The 9984-nt window shown below is 33.5% G+C and overlaps 1 non-coding gene across 1 annotated transcript; it reads right to left on the bottom strand.

Annotated features, from left to right (window-relative positions):
* Positions 1–9625: 9625 nt before the first annotated feature.
* Positions 9626–9732, bottom strand: LOC138834877 (U6 spliceosomal RNA). Its single transcript, XR_011374285.1, has one exon. It is a non-coding gene; the product is annotated as a U6 spliceosomal RNA (small nuclear RNA).
* Between the last annotated feature and the right edge of the window lie 252 nt (positions 9733–9984).

Genomic DNA, 9984 nt, shown 5'->3' with positions numbered 1-9984 from the left:
CTACACATTTGATATAGAAGCAACTCCACGGTTAAAATTCTTTATCACAGGCCATGTATCAGGAGAACAGAGGGTGAACTATTCTGGAGAGCTCAAGGCCATGCCCCTAACCCTCAGGATCTAAGGAGTGTCATGTGAGAGGGCTTCGTTTTAGCTCCTTCCCATTTTCTTGTCAAATATTCCAGTTTTTTCTTAGAAGCTATTTTCTTTGATCTACTCTTATTCTCTATTAATTGTTGTCATAAAAAGAGAGTGACCAGCAGAATTCCAAGACAGCCTACTCTACGTCCACTGCATAACCCTTTACCTTGTGGTGAGGTTATATCATGGGATGCAGTTCATTTCAGGAAAATGAGATTGTCCTTATATCCTAACCCTCACATAAAATCTTTTTTTTTTTTTGGGTTGGTCATGGGGCTTGAACTCTGGGCCTGGGTGCTGTCCATCAGTAATTCTGCTCAAGGCAAGTACTCTACCACTTCAGCCACAGCACCCCTTCCAATTTTCTGCTGGTTTCTTGGAGATAAGAGTCTCACAGACTTTCCTGCCTGGGCTGGCTTTGAACCGCAATCCTCAGTTCTCAGCCTCCTCAAATCTCAGCCTCCTGCATAGCTGGGATTACAGCTGAGCCACCAGCACCTAGAAAAATATTTTATTCTTATTTTATTTTTGAATGAGTGTATATTTGCAATGCGAGGGATTATTGTAATATTTTATGTAAATGGTGAATTTGAACTAATTCACCCCTTCCCAAAATTTCAAACATCTTTTGACTTCTTTTGCAATTTGGATTTTGTTTAGGTTTCTTTCTTTAGCATAATTACTTTCACTAGGACTTTCACTACTGCATTGTAGGCATGTAGTAAGAATGGGCCTTCCTGTCTTATTCCTGTTCATAGAAGGACAGCTCTCACCTCATCAGTGGCTTGTAATGTCCTAGGACACATTCTTTGTCTACCAAAGTTGCTCCTATGTTATCATAAAGAATGTTCAATTTGGGCTGGGAAGGTGGCTCAGTGGTAGAGTGCTTTGCATTGCATGCCTGAGGCCCTGGGTTCGATTCCTCAGCACCACATAAGCAAAAAGAAAAAAGCCTTAAGTGGCGCTGTGGCTCAAGTGGTAGAGCGCTAGCCTTGAGCTGAAGAGCTGAGGGACAGCGCCCAGGCCCAGAGTTCAGGCCCCACAACCGGACCCAAAAAAAAATTAAAAAAAAAAAAAAAAAAAAGAATGTTCAATTTTGTCAAATGATTTTGTAGTATCTAATGAAGTGAATATATGGCACTTTACTCTGTTGACATTCTCTTAATGCAAGATACCCTATTTTTAAGCTAGATAGAATACATGCAAACCGAACTAGTATACTTAAAGTAAATCCCACAAGATTGTAGTGAAAAATTCTCTTGAATGTACTTTTAGTATGCTGCTCGTATTTAATACTGGTATTATTATATTCTGCTGGAATTTTTTATATGTATGATCATCAGGATTATTGAAAGTCAGCCTTTTATCCATATACAGAGACACCAGAGATAATAAATATAAGGGGAAACTCATTTTGACAAATACTTTTGAAGATTTTTTCATCCATAATCGATTGGCTCCACGATTTTTAATCTGTATCAAGGCATTACATCATGGCAGAAGCGTGTACTGGGAAAAACAAAAAACAAAACAAAAAAAAACATTCATCTGATAGCATAAAATTTAAAAGGAGAGAGAAGATGGTTGAATTCCCTTCAAAAGGAACTATTACAGCAGATATCAGTTTATGATTTTCCTTTCTTGTACTCTACTTTTCTGGTTCTGCTGTGAAGATTCTTTCTGATTTTTGAAAATTAATTTAGAAATATTTAGTCTTCTGTTGCTTTCAAGGGTATGTAAAGAAAGAAAGGTTGTGTGGAAATGTTTGGCAAAATTTAAAAATGAAAAGATGGGGCCTACTAAAGTGAATATTTTGGATCAGGAAAGCTAATATGTATTCTTGTAAAACATAAGGAAAAAATTGACAAGATTCTGCCTTTCCAGTGAGAAGATTTGAATCAGTGTTTTATATTTCTAGTCTGAATATTTCTAATCCATTAAATGCAAGGCTACATAATATGACAATTGTCAGCATTGCATACATCATTTTCCCTCTGGTGCATTCTTCCTGCCTACTCTCAAGGAGTTACTAAAAAAATGTTTTATTCTTCACTGTTGATGTAGAAGGGACTGATTTGACTTCCACAAGGAAGAATATTGACATTAAAAAGGATTAAGGACTTTAATAGTCAATTACTAGTCTATTAGGAACAATTCAATTAAAAAATGTCATTTTTTGGTCTAAAATCAAACCAAAATAATGAATTGCTGCATTTGCTATTGGTATAAATAATTCAGTAACTGTATTAAATTGCTGAAGTGCTTTTTATATTTTTTAAAATCGAGATTTAGTGAAGGCAAAGTGATGTTTTTCACTTTTATTTTTCCTGCTCTATTTTATATGTGAATATCTATTGTAATTATACTAGTATGCCTTAAATGTGACATATTTATTATTGTTCATAAAATTATACTTCTCATGAACAAAGAATGTATGTGTTGAATGTGAGTATGGATATCAAAGATGATATGATGTGTGGGTTATTGAAAGACAAAATATATTTTATAACTACAAACTTTATTTTCCTCTCTGTCTTTTGTTCAGTTACTGAGTATTGACCTCAGGGTATGGGTGCTCTTTGAGCTTTGTTGTTCAATGATAGTACTCTAGCACTTGAGCTAGAGCTCTCCTGCAGCCTTTTTGGTAGTTAATTGGAGATAAGAGTCTGAGAAACTTTCTTGCCTTGGCTGCCTTCAAACTACAATCCTGAGCTCTCAATTCCCTGTCTGACTAGGATTAGAGTGGTGATCCACAGGAACCTATTCACTTTTATTTTTGAAGTTTTTCTTCCTTCACAACTATTTTCAGCATTGCTGAAAAGAGAACATACTAAAATAGAATGTATTTTGTAAAATTGTACTATTAATTGGAGTACAAGTTATAAAAGTGATTGAAATGACTCAGAATTCCCCAACTTTACTTTTAGGGAGGATTTGTCAATTGCCTCAAAATATTTTGGAGACTCCAATCACTTCCTCCATATTTTCTAATTTTCGATTTTTCTGTACCTGTATGGTCTTTTTTTTTTTTTTTTTTTGCCCGTCCATGGTCTTGAATTCAAGGTCTGGGCACTATCCCTGAGCTTCATTGTTCAAGGCTAGCACTTTGCCACTTGATCCACAGCACGACTTCCACCTTTTTCTGTTTCTGTGGTACTGAAGATTAGAGTCTAGGGCTTTATTCATGCTAGGCATGAACTCTACCACTAAATCACATTCCCAGCTTCTTGGTATTTTCTTCAGCTCTTCAAATGTTGAAATTTCTAGTAACTACTGGATTGTCTTTAGGTACATGAAAGTTCACTAACTTGAATTTTATAAAGTACTACGCCAGTATTGGCTTCAGAAGTCCTATTAGTATGGGAAGCTGCTTTTGAATAGTTTGCTAACAGTGTCTTCTACCAAGAACAAATGAACATGAAACAGTCATACACACACACACACACACACACACACACACACACACACACACAAATTCTTCCTCCTTTATGTTACCAACAGAGCTCAGAGAATATTTTGAAATGACTATAAATTATCACAATGGAGTCTGAAGTTTTTCCCAAAATGAAAAAAAAAGCTTTCTAGGGCAAGGCAAATTTGTCTAATGTTTTAGGAGAAATGATCCCCGAAACTTTTGTTCTCCAAAATTTTCTTAAATTTTTGTCATTAAAATATGAAATAGTCAAACAATTATTTCAGAGAAGGGCATCTCATAAAAATCATTTATGTAAAAATTTCATAAAGGTCTTCTCATGAGTAAAAACAATAGGGCTCATAACTCACAGATGTTAACACTTTAAACACATCTTCCTATATAGTAAAAATTGAGGCTGTTGGATTATTACCATTGTGTAGTTATAAGGAGATTCATAGGATGTTAAAAAAAATTGAAACCCCTTTATAAAAAGTAAGATTTTGTCAAATAACTTCTTTTTAAAAATACTTTTTATTGTAAAAATACTGTACAGAGGAGTTACAGTTACATGAGCAAGGTAATGAGTACATTTCCTATCAAACATGATTGCCTTTGTTTTTCCCCTACCATCCCTTCCCTCCCACTTCTACAACTACACTTCCTCCCCCTGCTTAAATTGTGCAGTTCTTTTTTCAACATAGTGTCTTGTACATCTCATTGTTACAATGGTTCAACCTGTATCCCTATCTAAGCATTTTGTTTTTCCCTTTCCCTCCCCAAATTAAAGAAGTGTATATACAAGGTGCAGAGTACCAACATCCAATACAGTGAAAACAGGTGTTATACCGTGGGGGGAGGAACATACAAAGAAACAAAAAAATCACATGGTACATTATAAATATGTTAGAATCAATAGCACAAAGGAAAAACTACTTGTGTCTCTATCTTGGGGTTCATTTCACTTAACATCATCTTATCTGGTCATATGTATGTAGCTGTTGATCGTTTCTGCGTGTCCCAGTTATTGCAAATAAGGGAAACTATATGGAACCAACCCAAATGCCCCTCAGTAGATGAATGGATCAAGAAAATGTGATACACACACACACACACACACACACACACACACACACACACACACACACACACACACACACACAATGGAATTCCATGCCTCCATCAGAAAGAATGACCTGGCCCCATTGTTAGGAATTAGAAAGACTTGGAAAAAATTATATTAAGTGAAGTAAGCCAGGCCCAAATAACAACGGGATACAATAGTTTGTTCTAATGTTTCTTATGAGAGTATTCAGTATTTGACTTAAGTACTTTAGGATACTATGAAAGAGAAAATAATGGGTCACTTGTAAATTTAAAAACCTTATCTCATTTTCCTGTCCAAATAAAATCAAGCTCCAACATGACAGATTCAAATTTTATTATTAAAATCCCAAAAGATACTTAAATTTTAAGGCCATTTTCATCCTCAGTTTAGTGAATGTCTCTACCAGAAGAACATCAATTAATTCTTAACTGATATGGCTGAAATATCTGAAAGAATAAATTTATAGTCAATGGAGACACTGAAGAAGGAGACCAAGAAGAAGGTATAAGACATCACTTTCCTGTTTCATAACTAAGCCCTGCCTGGCATTACCACACAAGGACAGACTGTAGCTATCACTCTAGCATAATGTAGAAGGGTAGTAATTAATTTCAAAGAAAATGAAGAGAAGTATTTTTTAATCAATTTGTTTTCTTTTTCTTTTTGATGGTATTGGGGCTTGAACTTAAAAGTTTGGTCACTGTAACTTAGATTTTTGGTTCAAGGTAAGTTCTCTACCACTTGAACCACAGCTTTCCATCCAGGTTTTTATTTCTTCTGGTTTATTGGAGATAAGAGTCTCATATACTTTCCAACTCCAATTAACTTTGAACTGTGAGCCTCAGATCTCAGCCTCCAGACTACATAAAATTAGAGGCATGAGCCATTAGCATTAAGCTTTTAGTACAATATTCTCATTTAAACTTTTTTAAGGCTTTAGTGATGATTACTGTTTCCTGTAATACTTTCTTTCTAACGGTGCCTGCATGAACAATAGCAACAATAAAAAAATATAACAATATTTTGAATAGGAAATAGAATAAGAGAATCTAAAAACATATTTGGGAAACTAAGTATTGGTAAAACAGAGCAATTATTCTGAAATGTGTTATTAATTTCAAAATACTTTCGTATAGAAAGAAATAGCTCAAAGCACCATATATTCAAAGACATGGATATAAAGAGCAAGAAAATTAAGTGAAAATCAGGACAAAAAAATCTTAATATCATCTCACATAATGTGAGAAATTGACAGGATAATGTAGACGCAATTAAGAAGCTACAAGAAATGAAATATTCATTGACATATACTAGAAAATGATGATAAAGTTATCCCAACTCAAATTTAGAGTAGTTATATGCAAGAATAATTTCTAATCTATAAGGTTGCTGTTGGAATTTATCAACTGTCAGTCAGGGTATTGACATGCCTTTCTTAAGAAAACTTAATATAAACTTGAGAGGAAAGAGAAGTATTGGATTTTCTGACAACTAAATGTTGATTTACATTGTTTTAAGACTCTCAAGTTCAGTTAGAAATAGTCAAGCTCAGGGAACAAAGAAAGGCGATATAAAGAAATTCAGATATTATTATAGTGAAGAAAATACAATGTTTTCAGTAGCTGTTTCTTTTTTTAAATGAAAGCTCTTCCTCATTCTTCCTTCTCTAACCTGTCGCATTATGTGTCCAAGTTTTATTTGTTATTTTATATCAATAAGATAAAATCCAGGGCCTTATGTATGCTAGGAAAGCACTTCAGTACTTAGCTACATGCCTGCATTTTGCATACTTTAGTCTGTAAAGTGAAGTCAGTTTGTGATAAAAGCATTCCTACCTGTGAAGTACTGTAGATTCTATTAGATGTACAACTCCCAAGAGATTGAGCATTTTAGTAACATTCTGTTTAATATCATTCTTCCATAATAACAAGAAAGGACTGACTAAATTATACAGCATGTCCTTTTCACCAAATTGTCTTTTGTTATTTAAAAAGTGTATATACACAGATTTAATATCAAGCCATTTGCAACTGTCCAAAAGATCCAGATAATCCTGTAATACATATTTGCTTTAATAAAACATAACAGAGTTCTTTTTTTTTTTGAGAATGGCATTTCTCTATTGTTTTACATCACAGAATGGGCATTTATTTTACTTTTAGGAAAGATGTATACATAATCCTGATTTTTGAAAAAAGTGTAATTCTAATTCTGATTAATTACTTGTATCTATTTTGTTTTCTACAACTAAAAATGTGACTCATTTTCACATTCAAAGTTATTGAGTTTTCTTCATTTCTAAAAGTCACACAGAAATATTAGCCCCATTTAAAAGCTTATTTATATAATGAAAGCCATGAGCAATGTGTTAACCAGTAAATTTCTTAACATTGATTTCAAAGATTTTGCAATGCCGTCCTCTGAAATATTTATATCAGCCACTGCAATAGAGCAAAACACTAATCCAAAAATCTGTCAGGTTAAATCTCATTACCAATTACAAGTATAGAATTAGTTATAATAAATTATGCCTACTGTAAATATTTGGTCAGTAAAATTATAATCAAACAATACATTTGAGATCTCTATCAAAAATATTTATTCAAGACCTCTTTATTGACTCAAATTATAATGAAATAATGAAGTGTACCTGGCACTTCTCATTTATTTTATGAGAATACTGGCATATATCCACTGACAAAAGTCTACACAAAATTATTTAACTACTAAACAATTCATCAAATAAATTTTGCACTCACATTAGAAACATAAACAATTATTCAATAAGCAATTGGAATACTTTGTTAAATATAAATCTTCTCAGTTCAGTACAACATGTACATTTAAAACAGGAGAGAATATGGTAACAGGTCAATTTAGGTCTTTGAAAATAAGTGGTGCTAGCATTATTAAGAAATTTAGAAATTTAAAAAAAAGTCATCTTATTTGAAAATAAGTCAGCAAGAATAAAAACATGAAGTTTTGTTAACAATCTTATTCTGTGAACCTCTTTATGACTTAAGTTCATCTTACTTCTTTGACATTCCATAGTTCTAATAACGTGAGGAAAATATAACAGTCAACTGCCACAGATAATTTTCCTTAGTTTTTAAATGTATAACATTTGTCAAGGTACCTCTCTAAATGTGTATGTATGTATATGTATGTATATTTTAGTATCTCATGCCAAGCAACATTTTATATAACGATGAGTCATAGTTGACATGGTCTGTGATAACAAACATTGTTGAGATGGTATTTTTAAGTCACCTTGAAAAGTCCTAGCTCCTTAAGCATGTTCTGTTTTTGCTTTACTGTTTAGTGAAAGGTCACTGGATGACTTTTTATATATTTTTTTCTTAATATATAATCATTGTTGACATTAGTTGACCATGAAAACAAACTGAACATGGATTTCTGAATAGAAAAATACGTTGTGGCCAAATCATTTAGCAAAACAGGATAGAGAAATGAAAGAAACAAATCCCAACTAATGACATACAATCACAAGAATGAATTAGTAATTTTAATGCTAGCAAGAGCAAGGAGACACAAAGGTATTTCTTGGAGATTTTATTCATATAAAGTTCAAAACAGGTCAAATTGGTCTCTGTTGTTAGAATTTAGCATGGTGGTTTCTAGAGGAGATACCATTAATTAGATATTTGCTAGATCAATTTATATTAACTTTGTTAAGCTGGGAATTGTATTTCATAGAATCCTCTTCTTGTAATTGCTAGTTTATATTGGACACATGAGGAAATTTTCAAAGCAGTATTCATCTGTTCTTAGAAAGTCACCCCAGTTAGATATAGAGATGTCCAAACCAACTGTCACTCTGTGAATACAGTCTGCCTTTCCTCTCATTTAATTCACATTCTGCTCATCTTCCTCACCGCCATGAACAAGACACTAGAGGATCACAAAGGGGCAACTCAACCACAAGTCACAAGGTGCTAGCTGCTTTGACAGAACAGCAATGTATTAATCTCTTTCTAAGCAAGTCATATACACCTTCACTTTGGTACACCAAGGATTTAGAAATAGGTTTACAGCTAACTGCAAGTGACTGATTCTTAGGAGTGTCTAAGCCAGGTTGGGTAGTGATTCTTTCTATATTTATCTATCACTTCCTTCCAGACATATCAATGATGTATAATTTCATAATTAAGTCATAATTCATGCAGTTCTTATATTGAGTCTTCCTGGAGAACTCCCCAATTGATTCCTTTTAAATCTAAAAATGGTTGAATGGAGAGGTTACAATTTAACATGTCCAATTCTCTCTCATTTCTCTATATCTCCATCTATATGTATAACATAGCTATAGATAGATAGAGATAAAGATTAGCTATAGATGTATCATTATCTATTACATTTTGATTGGTCACTCTTTCCATCATTCTTCATTCCATTCCTAGTTATTCCTTCCCCCATCAGTCACACCAAGTTTCCTACTTCCTTTTTCCTGTATGTGCATCAAGTAATTTTTCACTTTGTTTCATTTTTTTATTGTCAAGGTGATGTACAGAGGAGTTACAGTTACGTTAGTAAGGTAATGAGAACATTTCTTGTCAACCTTGTTACTCCTTCCCTCAATTTTCTACTTTCCCTCCCCAGATCATTTCCAAATATTGTCTTGTGTATATTTCTGTTACATTGATTTTCCCCTTGTCATTTGTCTCACCATCCTTACATTGACTTATTTTCTAATACATCAAGTACATCACATATTATAACTGTGTTTATACATTTTTTTCTTCCACTCTTCTCCCACTCTTACTAGCCTCTACCCATTCAAAGCAGATTTCAGCTTTCTGATACTCATTTTTAAACTGTCTGTTAATATTTCAAAGTATTTACACAATGAAATATCACTCCCCCATGTCCGACACCTTAATCATCCCTTGGGTATAATTACATCAGAGGTTGTGTTTGGGGTCTCAGTTCTATATATGAGAAGAATACATGTAGAATATTTCATGAATATGTGTGTCATCCTGGCACAAGGTGCATTCTAGTCTTCTCTGTACTGTTCTAATTTTAGTATATGTACTGCCTATGCCAGCACTGCTTGGAAAATTCTAGTTATTGGATATCTTTTGTGTGGAAGTATCCAGTATTGAAAGAACTCACTGATTTCTACATTTGTATTTTTATGTTTCCAAACTTACTTTGTACTTTAGCTAAATATTTATTTACTTATTTTTAGTCAGTTATGGGGCTTGAAGTCTGGGCCTTGTCGCTGTCCCTTATCTCTTCAGCTCAAGGCCAGTGCTCTATCACTTGAGCCACTTATGGTTTTCTGGTGGTTTATTGGAGA

This window comes from Dipodomys merriami, unplaced genomic scaffold (genome assembly GCF_024711535.1).
Source record: "Dipodomys merriami isolate MVZ:Mamm:240054 unplaced genomic scaffold, mDipMer1.0.p SCAF_1, whole genome shotgun sequence".
NCBI lineage: Eukaryota > Metazoa > Chordata > Mammalia > Rodentia > Heteromyidae > Dipodomys > Dipodomys merriami.
The sequence above is the reverse complement of the archived record's forward strand: the minus strand, read 5'-3'. Positions and strand labels throughout refer to the sequence as shown.